Genomic DNA, 13,437 nt, shown 5'->3' on the forward strand with positions numbered 1-13,437 from the left:
CTGCCTGCTACCTAGTTCTCTAGTTTTGTGGTCAACATCTGGCTAACCACTCTGGTTCCTGATTGAATTTTCCCTTGGACTTGACATTTCTGACACCCACATTCACACCCTGATGAGTACGCATTGTCCATTGTTCCCCAAGGCCCGTTATCAGCCCATTTGACGCAGACTCTCTGATCTCTGACAGAGCCTGATGCCCGGCCTACTCTCTGCCAGTGCTGCCTGGCCTCTGCCCAGTCTCCTCACATCAGGAATAGGCTGACAAAGAGAGGGACAGGCTAACAAGTTGATTCGTTGCAAAAAATACTCCAACCTTTGAAAGTCTATTTTCCTGGGTTGTAGGGAACTAAAAGCGTCTGCCGAGCTGGGAGCTATCTGGGCTAGCGCAGTAAGCTAAAGATGAGACCAGGTGGAATGGGGGAATACAGTGCCTGCTAGAAGGGTGCAGCCAAAGGAGTAAGTTGAGAACAAGTACCAGGTTTCAAAAGCTGGAACCAAATGAGGACGATCTGTTGCTGGAAGCCCCAGCCTAACAGAGTCTGCCAGGAAGGGCAGAGCCAAAGGTCACAGTCAAGGAGGAAAAATATCAGGGTCCATTCATTTGGGAAACTGGCTAATCACAGCTTGTTAATTTCAACTACCATCTATCTGATTATGACTCCTCAAAGCACTAAGTATGCAGGAGTTGACATATGAGTGGTGTTAGGGTTGGGGGAGGGGGGCCCACCTCCTGATTTCTAATCTCCAGTGCACAGTATGGCAGAGACAGGTGTGTGACCACGAAACCAGGTAACCAGAATTTCACTACTGTCGACACTTGGTGTGTGAAAGAAAGCCACAGATCCCCTTGGCCATTTGACAGTGTTAGTACAGCATGCTGGGTGACCTCTCAGACAACCAGCAAAGCAGGTTTATGTGCAAATACACATTTCATAACTATTTTGATATTTGACATTTCCCAGAAAAGCATCAAGTAGACATCACGGGAAAAGTTAGACTTTCTTGAGCTTCCTTAACCTTAATTTTGTATTTTATTGTTTTTTTCAATTTTAATTACACATAAGAGGTATGATTCAAATTTGAGGCACCATAATCTTTTCATAGCTGTCATTTAAAGATCTTAGCCTGGTCTTGTTGATCCATGAGGAGCAGACGTGGATTGAGCACGGCAGCCTCACATAGGCAGCAACTAGACCTGGTGGTTATTTTAACCCCAGAGGTTTTATAATTGTCATAGTATAGAAGTACGTAATTGTCATAGTACACAATTGTTATAATACAGAAGTGCAAGCTTCTTTCTCCCCGTGGGTCAGCATTGTAAACGTTCTGTTACTCCTTTTAGAAGGTTTTGCAAAAAAGACCACATCACAATTACTAAGCTAAGAATTCATAGTAATAGGGCTTCATAATTTCTCATGCTGAAATCCCCTAATTTCTTGTCAAGAACTAGCTTGGAAAACACCACACTGAAGACGTCAGGGTTTTGTTTTTAACTCAAGCAGCCTCTGGTTTTCATCAGAACTTTAAAGCTTCCTCCCACCTCCAAAATGGTGTTTTAAAAAATGTAATGCTGAGACTCTGTCAGAATAAGTAAGGTTATAAGTGCAAAATGATTTGGGCAACTTAGGAAAGTGCATGTCACGTCAAAGTGTTGATAAAAATAATTATCATAATTATGGTCAGTATTGGTATTTTGACTTTTGATATTGCTATTAAGTATCGTTATTTTAAAATTTTTTGTCTTTCTAAATTGACTTTCATATGGGATCCTTTGCACCACTTCTAACTAGCCAAAGCATGTGGTGTAAAGATTTTGAAGCCATTTGGAAAGGTTTGATTCTAGGCCTGAGGTCTAACTGAGAGACTTCTAATATCATTCAGAGAGATTTTGACCTCGGATTTGCTGAAATCTTTGAGGGAGGATGGATAGGTCAACTCTCTGCCAAAAGAAGATGATCCTGGCATTCGATGGGACTTCTGGTGCATTGGGACAAGGAAACTTGGAAACCATCCACAGGAGCATTGACCCTGGGTGTTGCTTCCCAAGCCAGAGTAGAGCCCTCACCTTGTCCAAAAGCCTCTAGTCATGAGAGCAGTCTGCTTAGTGTTATGGGGTGGGCTGGGGGTAAGAGGTTATACTGAGGCAACAATCACGAGCTCCATCCAAGAACAATAAAAATGATGTCATTTAAACTAACTGAAAACTGTCTTTCATATCCCAGACCCTACAGGCTGTCATCCTCAACTGTAATAGGAAAATAGTATCTAGTGAAAAGGACTTTCTCATTGACCCAAATGCCTTGGCATCAATTATACCAAGGTATCTCACAACGTAGCTTAAAATTAACCTCAGACACAGGACTCTGTCTATGGTCTGACTTCTCTGGCAGCAGCCAGGCTGTGGCTGGCCTGGACTTTTAAGAGACTTCTCTTCCCTCTGTTTCATTCTATATGAAGCAAATTCCTTTCTTTTATTTTTAAAAATTTATCATAATTTTTTTCAAATAAGAGCCATACCTAGTCACTGTACAAAATCTGGAAAATACAAAAAAAAATCAAGAAGAAAGTAAAATTCACCAGTAAGCCAACAACTGAGCCACAATTGAGTATTAACATTTTGATGTATTTCTTTTCAATTTTGCCTATATATTCTTTTCGTCTTTTAAAAATTGTTGAGATGGTATTTTATATGTTTTTTTGGCCCCATTTATCATTATGGTGTAAACATTTTACCAAGTCACTAAATGGTCTTTGAAAACATGATTTAAAAAAAAAAAAAAGACAGGATCTTGCGCGGTAGCCCAGGCTGGGGTGCAGTGGTGCTGGATCATAGCTCACTGCAGCCTTGAATTCCTTGGCTCAAGCAATCCTTCCACCTGAGCCTCCTGAGTAGCTGGGACTACAGGTGCACACAAACACACCTACCTAAATTTTTTTTTCTTTTTTTCATAGAGATAAGGTCTCACTATGTTGCCTAGGCTGGTCTCTAATTCCTGGTCTCAAGTGATCCACCTGCCTTGGCCTCCCAAAGTGCTGGGATTAGAAACCTGAACCACTGTGCCTGGCCTATCCATTTTTTTTAAATGCACATTTTGATTGCCCTTAGTGTTCTACTGTTAAATATGTAAATATTCTTGTAGTTAAATCTTTGTGGACATCTTAGGGAAAATTCCTAGAAATTGAATCACTAGGTCAAATGACCTATTTTTAAAGTTCCTAATGCATATTGGTGAATTAACCTCTAGAAATTTACCAGTGTATATTTAAAACCCTTGGTCCCCTTCAGTTTCTCATATTAAAATCCATGCTTCTAGGCCTCAATGGCATCAGAACCTCTGAGGAGGAGGACCAGGAATATGCATTTTAATCGACCCTCCCAATGCTTATGCACATTAAAACAGGAGAACCGTTGACATGCTGCATTCAGTTCAATAAATGCTGAACTTGGCAAACACTTAGTAGACAGAAAAAAGTTATGGAACTCTGAGCTAGTCTACTTAAAGCAGAATTTAACTTAAAGCTTCTTTTTGGTTTCTGAATTTTAGATTTCCCTTAGCTATGGTATGGTATAGTAAAAAAATATATTAGCTAGGGAATCAGGAATGCTTATTGTAAATTTGAGATCACTGAGGCCCAGAATGATTCATTTACTTCCTAGTGGTCACCCAGAGATTTAATGACAAAGGCTGAACTAGACAGAGGGCCCAGAACCACCCAATCTCTGGGTAATAGACGAAAGGCACCAACAAGAAGATTGACTCCTGAAGTCACCCTCTGCCTCAGTCAGGAAGCTTTTATCTGCCTTCTGAGGGGCAGGACCATATCTCAGGACACGTGACGGCAGCCCAGACCCAGCGAGGGGTGCAGGTGCCCATATTGGTCAGCTGATGAGGCCAGGCCACTGTGTGCCCTGAGCCCTGAGGTGGTGGCACTGAAGTCTGGCCCAGGAGGGCTCAGGGCAGCCATAAGGAGTACGTCCACAAGGTCCCTGCCATGACAGCAGAGTAGGAGGTGGGGTCTAGAGTCAGAACCCGGACAGCAACGCAGGGCCAGGGCAAGTGCCAGACTGAAGTATGTGGGCAAATTTTAGGTCAAAGCTGGCACGATTTGAAAATAAGGCAAAGCAAGAGCTAGAGGAGAGCTGCAGCAGATTCAACCTCAAGGGTGAGCCCCACTGTACATCAGGGGAGGTTCTTGCCCCAGGCTGTGCCTACCTTTTAAAGTCCGAAAGGTGCTGTGTGCAGGACTGCCTTCCAATGGCAAGTAAGTAGGAGCAACAGGCCAGGAAGAAGGGACTTGAACATGGGCATTTTTTAAAAGATGGAAAAAACAATCATAGCAGAGAACATAGTGATCAAACAGACAATTTTTTAAAATTCTCACCATTTTCTACAAGGAAGTGTGACTATCCATCTTGCCTGCATAACCTTGCTAAGCCCATCAGACTACTCCTGCTGGCCACCTGACAGTATCTGGCTGCACGTGCTTCCTCTCATTCTACCACCTTCCCCTCTGGAGAGCCACCAGCTCGTCCCTGGACTTTGGAGTTCTGCCTCCACAGACCGCTCTGCTCCCTACCGTCCCCAGTTCATGTTCAGCCTCTATAAACTACCATTTAGGTTCCGCCTTGCTTAGGTCCATGTTGATCCCCTACAATGGCACCTGGTAAAGCACAAGAGCCAGAACCCAATGAGGCACCTCAGCTGTACCCGTCCTACATGCTTAGACACCAGGGAATTTGCCTGTGACTGCCAAGCTTCACTGCTTTGGCGCATGATTCCATTATCCCATGGCTGTCCCCACGGGGGATCGCCACTGTCCTGATTCTTAGCCTCCTGGTCCAGACTCGTGGATCCAGGGTTGTGATGAGTATGGATCCTGGCAATGTCTACAACCTCCCTTTAATCAGAAGTACAACAGATAGAGGGTGACTTTCCAAGAAAGGCTGGGGAGTTCAAGTTCTCACTATAATATTTGCCCATTACAAGGCCCATAGCCCTGTCATGACCTCCTTGCCTGAGCTACCTTCTGATACTTGAATGAAGTTCCAGTTGCTCACAGGACCTGGATCCCTGAGCCAGGAAGGTCTATGTGGTAGTGACAGCAGTGCCTCCAGACCAAACCCCCAGGAGATAGACATAGGAGTTCTATGACATCCAGACAAAGTGTCCACATGTGCTGGAGAGTCTTGAGTGGTCACAGAGTAGGAAATGCAAGGGTAGAAAGCGTTCAGTGAGTCCCACGATTTGATAAGTGCTACTGGTAGTCCCACCCTTACCTATCTATGTTAGCTCCATCTCCCACCTCCTCTCACACTACACTAATAATGAACTCCCTTCAGGAATAGAAAGCACTCACACAGTCTCTGGCCAAAGCTTCAGGAGGACCCTGGCACAAGCACACTCTGTCCCTGTCGTATCACATGGCTGTCATATCACCTCCTCTACCCCATAAGCGCACATGCTGCTGGCATCACGTCTGCCTGCTGGACCAAGAGGCACTGCCTCAGAGACGCTCAGCGTCCCCGGGTGGTGATGTCTCACCCCTGCAATCAGAAGCAACTGTGCAAATCTGAAGGCCCATCCAATATGCAGAGAAACCACCCCATTTTTCGTCATCTAAATGCCAGACAGTCCGAACTGCTGTGTAGACAGCTGCCAGGAAAGCTGGAACAGTGAGTGACATCTGAGGCCACTCCAGCCAAGCTCTGAAGGCCCCAAACTTACTGCTGTCTTGACTGTAGACCATCAAGAGGAACCCACATCTATTAGAATGGCTAAAATAAAAACTACTGATGTTACCACATGGTGGCGAGGATGTAGGAAAAGTGGACCTCTCGTACGTTGCCAGTGGGAATGCATTACAGTTGTACAGCCACTCCCAGAAACAGTTTGTCAGTTTCTTATAAAGTTAAACATATCCTTACCATAGGATCTACCAATACCATTCCTGGGTATTTGCACAAGAGAAATGAAAACTTTTAGGTTCGCACAATCATCTTTACATGAATATTCATAGCAGCTTTATTTGTGATAGCTAAAAACTGGAAACTAGCCAGTGTTCCCAAGTGAGTGCATGGGTAAGTGTGGCACACCCACACTTTGGAATATTATTCAGTGATGAAAAGGCACACACTGTTTATGTGCAATATGAATGGATCACAAGGGCATCGTGCTGGGTGAAAGAAACCCAATCTCAGAGGGTTACATAGTGTAGGACTCCATTTCTAGAATATTCTCAAAGTGACAGAATTACAGTGATAGAGACCAGTGGTTGCCAGGGGCTAGGGTTGGGGGTGGGTGTGACTCTGGAGGCAGCACAGGGGATGGTGGTGGTGGAGTAGTTTTCATCCTGACTGATGGTGATTACCCCAATCTACACATGTGATAGCATTTCACAGAATATTGACACACACATGTAAAAACTGGTGAAATTACATAAGATCTGTACCTCAGTGTACCAGTGTCCATTTTTTGGTTTAGACAATGTACTATAGTTATGTAAGATATCACTAGGAGAAGCTGAATAAAGTGTATACTTTACTATTTTTATAACTTCTTGTAAATCGTATGCTGTTTCCAAAAAAAAAGTCATTACAACTTTTTGAAAGTTTTTAAAAATAAATTTTAGAAGAGGAAGTTTCCCACCTCCAGGCAGCGGTATTCATCCTCTGGTCTGTTCTATGAGCAACTCCTTTTGTTTATTTTGCCACCTTCTAATTTGTGGTTCAGCCTGTGCAGCGTCCTGATGGCTTTGGCTTCACCCTCTGCTTTTCAGACACAGCCCATCTTCCAATTGAATCAAAGCTCAAGTATTCCAGCACTGAGTGTGAAATGCCCCCTGTGCCCCTCCCTGAGACTGTAACTTCAAAGCTAGGTGAAGACTCCAAGATCTAAGAAATGATCTCACGGTGAATATCGAGGACAAATCATCCTTCTCGCCCCTGCACAGCAATTTCTTTTCTGGAATGGCTCTTTGTCTGCTCTGCTCTTCATACAGATTATTCTCTTCACCTTCACCAAATGGCCCCTCCTTTAATGGAAGGAGATTAACCCTTCTGTGCCCCCTTTCAGTCTCATTCAGCTGAGGGCTTTCTTTTAACAGCGTTGCTGTCTCTGGGCCTTGTGCCACAGCGGAATGCTGCAGAGTGGGATGGCTGCCTTCTCTTTAAAGCTTTTACGCCTCTGTCAAACACCTTTTCTGCCAGACTTGGCCCTGGGAAGACAGTTTTCAAATTAAATTCATCGTGAGCTGCCTGGGTTTGCAGTATGGAATTGCACAAGGCCATGGGCATTTAGGTCAGGGGGGAGGTGCTGTGCTCACTACCTGCAGAGTGGAATCCCAGCTTTATTTCCTCCCCTGCTCTGCAGAGGGGTCCCCAGCATCACCTAAGATTGAGGTTGAGCATTTGGGCTGTAGCCAATGTGGCATCCTGTCCGGATGTGACAATACACTCACATATAAGCCACTATCCCCCCACCTACCAGGGCTGGTCTCGGCCCCCAATTTCCTGCCTTGCCTTATTTATTTGGGGGACTCATCTCAAGAGACCATGGTGAGAGGGATGGAGGTGTCCATTTCTCAGGCCTGTCTGTGCATTGGTGATCAGGACCGTGTGCCAGAAAGGTGACAATTTGAATCGTTGACTTTTCATAGTTGTTGAATCTCATAGTTTTGCACCTTTTGGTTTCAAAACCATACTGAACAATGGAAAATGAAACCTGCAACTTATTTTTAGCTGTTCTTGCTAACTCATGAGATTTTTCTTTGCAAACCAAATAGGATAAAAGCTACTTCAGCAGGCTAAACTTAGTCTGATTGACTTAATATAGCAATCAAGGCTCATACTTCTCAAGTGACACTCAGTTCCAGGTGATGTTTTGGCCAACATTTACTGTTTTGCTTAAAATTATATTTAGTTGAGCTTTTTCTTTAAAAATGTTAAAGTATATTATAATATTTTCTTCTGAGAGGAATTGGGAAACGTTATAAACCTCCTATACTAGCATCTATTCATTAATTCACTTAATCTATAACTATTTATTATCTATTTAAGTGACATCTTGGACATTTTTTTAAGAAAATTGAGCCAGTGTATTGAATTACAAAGCAGAATACTAGAAATTAAGGAATATGGCTTCTATCCTGGTTGCTGGGGTCTTCAGATATGACACTGTCTTTGAACCTGATTTTCTTTTCCCTTAAAGAAAGCATTTAGATGGCCTTTTTTTTTTTTTTTTTTTCTTGAGACAGAGTCTCATTCTGTTGCCCAGGCTAGCGTGCAGTGATGTCAGTCATCATAGCTCACTGCAACCTTGAACTCCTGGGCTCAAGCAACGCTCCTGCTTCAGCCTCCTGAGTAGCTGGGACTACAGGTTCGTGCCACCACGCTTGGCTGATTTTTCTAATTTTTGTAGACACAGGGTCTCACTATGTTGCTCAGGCTGGTCTCAAACTCCTGACCTCAAGTGATCCTCCAGCCTCAGCCTCCCAAAGTGCTAGATGGCATTTTCTAAAGCATCTTCCCCATCCTATAATTCTATGAAACACACTCTGCCCAAGGAAATGTTGAGCATTTTTTGGAGGCTGTGGTGGTGTTGTCAGGCCACTCTTATTTCTGTCTCCCCTTTCCCTGTTCTAGGAGGGACAGGTTGACACAAAGTCCTGTGGTTTGCTTGCCAGACAACTTAGGCTCCCCTTGGTAAACAAGTGATTAAGTACTTGAAAAACTTCCATAGGGGTTTTCAGCCTCCAGGCTCATTCCTTAACTCACAGAGCAAGTTCTCCAATTTTAGGATGTGGCTTTGCAATACAAAGCTGAGGATTCCACTGATGGTAGAGGAAGGACCCCCAAGACTAGTGTTGGTGAGTCAAAAGCATATCTTTATCAAACCCCTCAATTGTGTTGGGCAATGCTCTGGGTGCCCTGGGAGATACAAAGATCTGGCAGGAGACAAGCCAGAGACATGAGTAAAGATAGATAATTCAATACAACAAAAATTTACCGTGCTTTTATTTTTAGTCCAAAGGAAGTAAAGACTCACTGAGGCTTGTTAAGCAGCTCTAGCTGAGAAGAGGTGCACTGTTGTGGCCCTTCTGAGCTGCAAAGTCACTTATCTGAGAGAAGAGAAGGCAAAGACATTTGTTCCCAGGTGAAGTCTTAGAATATTTGTTGTCCAGGGTTAAGAAAGGTATAAGGAAAGGATTGTGGTCTCACGTGCGGTGGATTTTTCAGATCTGTAAAAATTCTTACTTCTTCACCTTCATTGACATGCCCACCCTCCCAGTCTCTCTCGAAAGAAACTCAGCTTCCTTGCTGAATATGTATTTTGCCAAATCAGAATCTAGAAGACCCTGTTGTTTTACTTGCTCTGCATTTGGTGCATGGCAAGCGGTCATGGCAGCAAATGAACATGTGTGATTAGGGATGAAGGAATGCTCTTCATTGTCACAGGCTCTCAAGGTCATTATTAGCGCCATGTTTCAAACGTGCGGAGAAATGGAAGCAGAAACTGTTCTGTTGCCACCGCTGAGGTAGTGATGTCCGAGATGGTGGTGACACCTGCTGAGGATGCTCCCGCAGGAGGGTCTGAGCTGGGTTAGGGTGGGCTGAGATGTTATCCACCATAGTCTCCCTGGCAGCCTACATCATTTACTACATTCTCTCTGTTTAAAAAAAAAAAAAAAAAAGCACGGTTTACATTTCCCTTCCCCTTCCAGCTGTTTTTTCTTGGAGGGTAACGTAGGTTTGGTTCCCGGGGCTTACTGCCTGATCCTTGCGGGCAGGTGTATACGGCTTCCTCATATCTTACACAGATGCTGATGGATGGAAGTGAGCAAGTTTGTGTCTCAGAACTGGAGGCTTCTGGAGTTGAAACTCCTCAGGCATGTCCCCTCACCCAGGGATTCGTCCATGCCTACTGAGCTCTGAAGAAGACAATCCTCCTCTCCTATTGTCAGGTGGGGTGGGGCTGGTAGATTAGACAGCCCCCCCTTGAGAGCCATCTGGTTGGCATGTGAAATTACTGCACAGGAAGCAGGATGGTCCGCTGGCCACACACATCAGCGGGCGGGAGACCTGCAGTCCAGTCTTGGCCTGCCTGGCCTAGAAAGCAAGCTGGGATGGATTTTTAGAATCACAAACTTTCACAGTTGAAAGGGACTTTGGGGCAAAAGGAGCGGATGTTAACATATAGAGTCATTCGTTAAAATGATGCATGTGAGACACTAAATTTGGTAGAGGAAAATCTCTTACTCAAAAGTTAGGCTTTTAAAAAATCCATTTTAAAAATATGTTAGGGAAGGAACTCATAATATCTACTTAGTTTATCTGTTCAGAAGAAAAGTACTATTTGTAATTTGAAAGCAGGTCAGTCTTAGCCAGAGCACATGCCTGTCATCCCAGCTAGCAGGAATCCGGGTCCAGCCTGGACAATGTAGTGAATATGTCTCAAAAAAAACAAAAACAAAACAAACAAAAGAAAGTAGGTCAGTCTTATTGCTACACTGGTTTTTCTTTAATTGAAAATTTAGATTAGAACAATCTAATGACCTGATAACAAATTTATTCACAAATGTTGACTATATTTGGTGTAACAGGAAACCAGCTGCAATTTCTCATACAGAGAAGGGGTAAACTTGCTTATTAAGTGAGTGATCTTGGGCAAATTGCCAGATCTCTTTCAGCCTGTTTCCTCTTCTGTAATACGGGAAAACTGGATTTCAGTAGGTGAAGTCTTTGCCTTTTCTACTTTGCTTCATAAAAACATTTCCAAATTATGACAAATCTCCTACCAAAATTGTTGCTCTGCTTCCTACCCTTAACTTCTCAACATGGTCTAGTTGAATCCTCCTCTTTTATTCTGTCTTTTCCACCTGCTGGGAACAGCCTGTCTGCAGTTGGTGGCTTCCTGGGTACCCACAATTCCCAGGGCCTGGAGAGTAGAGGCTGGTTCATCTGAACAGGGGTAGTCATGGCACTAGGGAGACAGGGTCCCCTCTACCAGGTGTCTGCACAATGAGAAGATTACCGAACTCAGGGGTGGAGTGTGGATGTACCGGGAAGTTTTATCCTCTTAGAATTGGTGAAAGACACACACTTTGCAATCAGTCACACTTAGGTTTGAATCCTAACTTTACTATTTACCATGTGACTAGTAATCTCTATTAGTTCCTCACCTAAAGTTGATGATAATTAATACCCACCTTGCAGGATTATTGAGTTAGAATTAAACAATGTAGCTAAAATATTGAAGCTGTAGCAGCTTTTCCACAAATGGAAGCTGTTATAGACTTTTAACTCTGCTCAATGTAGAAAGCAGTTCTTATGCAAGATGTAGATGTTCAAAGCAGCATTGGACTTTCTCAAAAATTCTGGCTAAAATATCATCCAAAGGCATTTTTAGTCATTGAAAAATTAAGTCACCATGTCATTTTCTGGACTGAATACATTATAGAGGATATAAAAAATTTTAAACTTTTTAAATTCTGAGAATTTAAACAAAATTTTATGCTTGGTAAACACTTTATTTTTAAAAATTTCTATTAGAATAGCCTAACCAGATAACAAATTTATCCACAAATGTTGACAATCTATATTAGGTATAAAAGGAAACCAGCTGTAATTTTTAATGCAGTGAATGGCATAAAGAAACATGCAGACTGATCCAAATGTTTATAAACCGAGTATTCCTCTGGGACTCAGTGCCCTGACTTTAGGTTGTTTTTTTTTTTAAACATAGATAGTAAAGCTTTGTTCATACTTGAATTATGTACTTTGCATTAGCCATGCAATTTAACTTTAACCCACAGGACTGAAAGTAAAATTAGCTCAGCCTGCAGAATTGGAGTGTGAACAAGTAAGAACGTTAATCAAAGTGATGGGCTCGACCCTCACTGCTAGCTCTGTCCTTCTCCAGCCTGCTCCTGTCAGATCATTTTGGGTTCCTCGTGCTTCACTCGTCAAAGTGGCAAAAAACAGGATAAAATTTTCATTGTGGAAAAGGATTTGCCTTTTAAATTAATGTTTGTGCATATGCCCTGAGGAGATGGATGAGAAGCACGCAATTTTTAAAAATCATAAGTGAATGCATAGCCTTGCCACTTGCAATCATGACAAAGCTTAAGTAATTCAGGCATGAGCATGGCTTTTTAAAAGTGCAAAACAGGATTTACTAGTTGAGAACGTCTGCCTAAACAAGCTCATCACTCTGAGTATTTTCAACTGTGTTCACATTTGTTTAACCCAAGTAGGTCTGGTAAACGCACCACACTTGCTCACTGAGTGTTTGGAACGTCACAAAATAAACCAGTACATGGGTTTTAGGCTCGTAATGACAGAGGGTGGACAGAGAACACCGCAGGGAGGTTTGGAAACTGCTCGCCCTGGCATCTGGCTTACAAGTACCAGTAGGGGACCTGACCACATTCACCACCCTTTCCTGTAAAGGGGATATAACACTGTTTACTCATCTCCTGGGAGCCTGATATGGATTACTGTCGTTGTCACTGTCATTTATTATCCCAGACAGAGGAGGCAGCGACTTAGTTCTACATGGTCAGAGTTGATTCTATAACGTGTATATTTAGCCTACATAATAATTTGTGAGTATTTTAAAATGAATCTCTAGCTTTCAGATGTCATTAATGGGGACTATCTCAACAGATACTCAGAGCATCAAATGCCTAGGTGTTTACGTCAACCTCCTCTGACTCCACTCTAAGGACCCTGCTTTATAGATGACCATATATTAAATTGGTGCCTTGTAACTCAGCGTGATCATCTCTCTAATTCTCGACCCCCATGGTAAAGGAGGAATTGGCCTAAGGACACTCCATTCTAATTTTCTGACGCTGTCAATGCTAACAAGAGCTCATGGAGCAATGATGTGGGGGTGGGGAAGATGGTTCCATCATTGGTATTAGACTAGGAGCTACTGTTTTCGTTAGAGCCACATTTATTTCTGGAGTAGTTGTGGGAGGGAGATGTGCTCCAAAGAGAAGAGGACTCTCTGTGGTGCAGGTATGACCCACAATCTGGACAACTCGACTCAGAGACTTTAAAGTGTATAAGAGGTGGGCAGGGTACTTTCTACACATTAAGCTAAAAATGTTTAATGTGTGGAAATAGAATGTTCTTGGGCAGAAGATAGAATGAGAGCTAGAAACAAAAATCCAGTTGTGAAACCTAGTACCTAAGTTAAGGTGTTTGAATATATTTTCTCCTTTAAAATATTTCTGGGGAACTTATATGTTTTGCTAACCTGATTATTTTCAGCCAGTCCTTATAGAAGATAGAAGCGCTAGAAAACTAGCAACCCCAGAATATATTAATTCATTTTTGCACGTGTTAAAATTAATTAACATTAGCATATTCAGTGATGCAATAGGCAATTAAAGACTTTTGGAGAAATGAGAAGAAGAAAAATGTAAATATAT

The 13,437-nt window shown here is 42.8% G+C and overlaps 1 protein-coding gene across 11 annotated transcripts in view; it reads left to right on the forward strand.

Annotated features, from left to right (window-relative positions):
- Positions 1-13,437, forward strand: part of ZBTB38 (zinc finger and BTB domain containing 38) — a 140,522-nt gene that overhangs the window by 57,560 nt on the left and 69,525 nt on the right. The window contains exon 4 of one of the 11 annotated variants that reach the window (XR_006732567.1): positions 6,778-6,809. The exons of 9 other annotated variants lie outside the window; for them this stretch is intronic. The gene's annotated coding sequence lies outside the window, so the exon portion shown is untranslated. One more of the 11 variants, XM_045539351.1, reaches the window with a different exon arrangement.

The sequence above is a fragment of the Lemur catta genome, chromosome 1, assembly GCF_020740605.2.
Source record: "Lemur catta isolate mLemCat1 chromosome 1, mLemCat1.pri, whole genome shotgun sequence".
Classification (NCBI taxonomy): domain Eukaryota; kingdom Metazoa; phylum Chordata; class Mammalia; order Primates; family Lemuridae; genus Lemur; species Lemur catta.